The sequence below is a fragment of the Penaeus monodon genome, chromosome 30, assembly GCF_015228065.2.
Source record: "Penaeus monodon isolate SGIC_2016 chromosome 30, NSTDA_Pmon_1, whole genome shotgun sequence".
NCBI lineage: Eukaryota > Metazoa > Arthropoda > Malacostraca > Decapoda > Penaeidae > Penaeus > Penaeus monodon.
Window position 1 is genome coordinate 29,693,720 of NC_051415.1, and position 835 is coordinate 29,694,554.

Sequence of the window (835 nt, forward strand, 5' to 3'; positions counted from 1 at the left end):
TTTTGATCAATATAATTTCTGGTCGTCACCATCCATTTCACACATAAAGATTTGTCATTGTAATGCATTCAGATGTATAAAGTATAATGACGGGAAATACAAGCTATTACAAGTGATAAAAGAACACATGCACAGAATTAGCAAAACAATTTTTGATTTGCCAGCTAGTCCACGTCTTATCAAACGTGGGGCTAAGCCTAGTTCAGCATGAGGTCAAAAGACTAATTGTTGTACCAAATTAGATACAAACGTTATTTACACCGCCTGTACTTAAAACAGCAACTGTTTGCTGGAATAACTATAGTATATTTCTAGGCCGCATACTATATACTCATTAGTACGTTCTTAGTTTCAGTGATCAATAACTACCATTATGTTATTGTTTGTAGATTGTTTGCTTGTTTTCATCTTGTTTAGATTACTTTTGCTAACGAAGTATTTTTCATGAAAGAGTATTGTAATTTTTCCTTTTTGCCATATAGAATATTGCTATAAAATATAAAATTGATAATGGTTGATGAGCGAAATTAATTGGAAATACGGAAAATGGAATAGAAATACACGCATACAATCACTCACAGTATATATAATTTCTCTGTATGAAATTGTACACTTAAACATTCATTCAGTGCAATATTATAGACTACAGTTGAAATTCATAGTAACACAAGTTTTTTTTTTAATTCTTTATTGTCACTGTAAGACATAAAAAAAAAAAATCCTATTTTTGTTATTATCGTTATTTGTTAAGTTTTCCTTTGATAACATCCTGTTTCCGCCGTCTAGGTCATAGGGAAAAAGGGCTTCAAAGGGCTTGAATTGGGTAAAGTGGGAT

General features: G+C 31.0%; 1 protein-coding gene across 1 annotated transcript in view; it reads left to right on the top strand.

Moving 5' to 3' along the window:
* Nucleotides 1-835, top strand: part of LOC119592690 (dynein regulatory complex subunit 3-like) — a 23,159-nt gene that overhangs the window by 21,059 nt on the left and 1,265 nt on the right. The gene's annotated exons all lie outside the window — the stretch shown is intronic.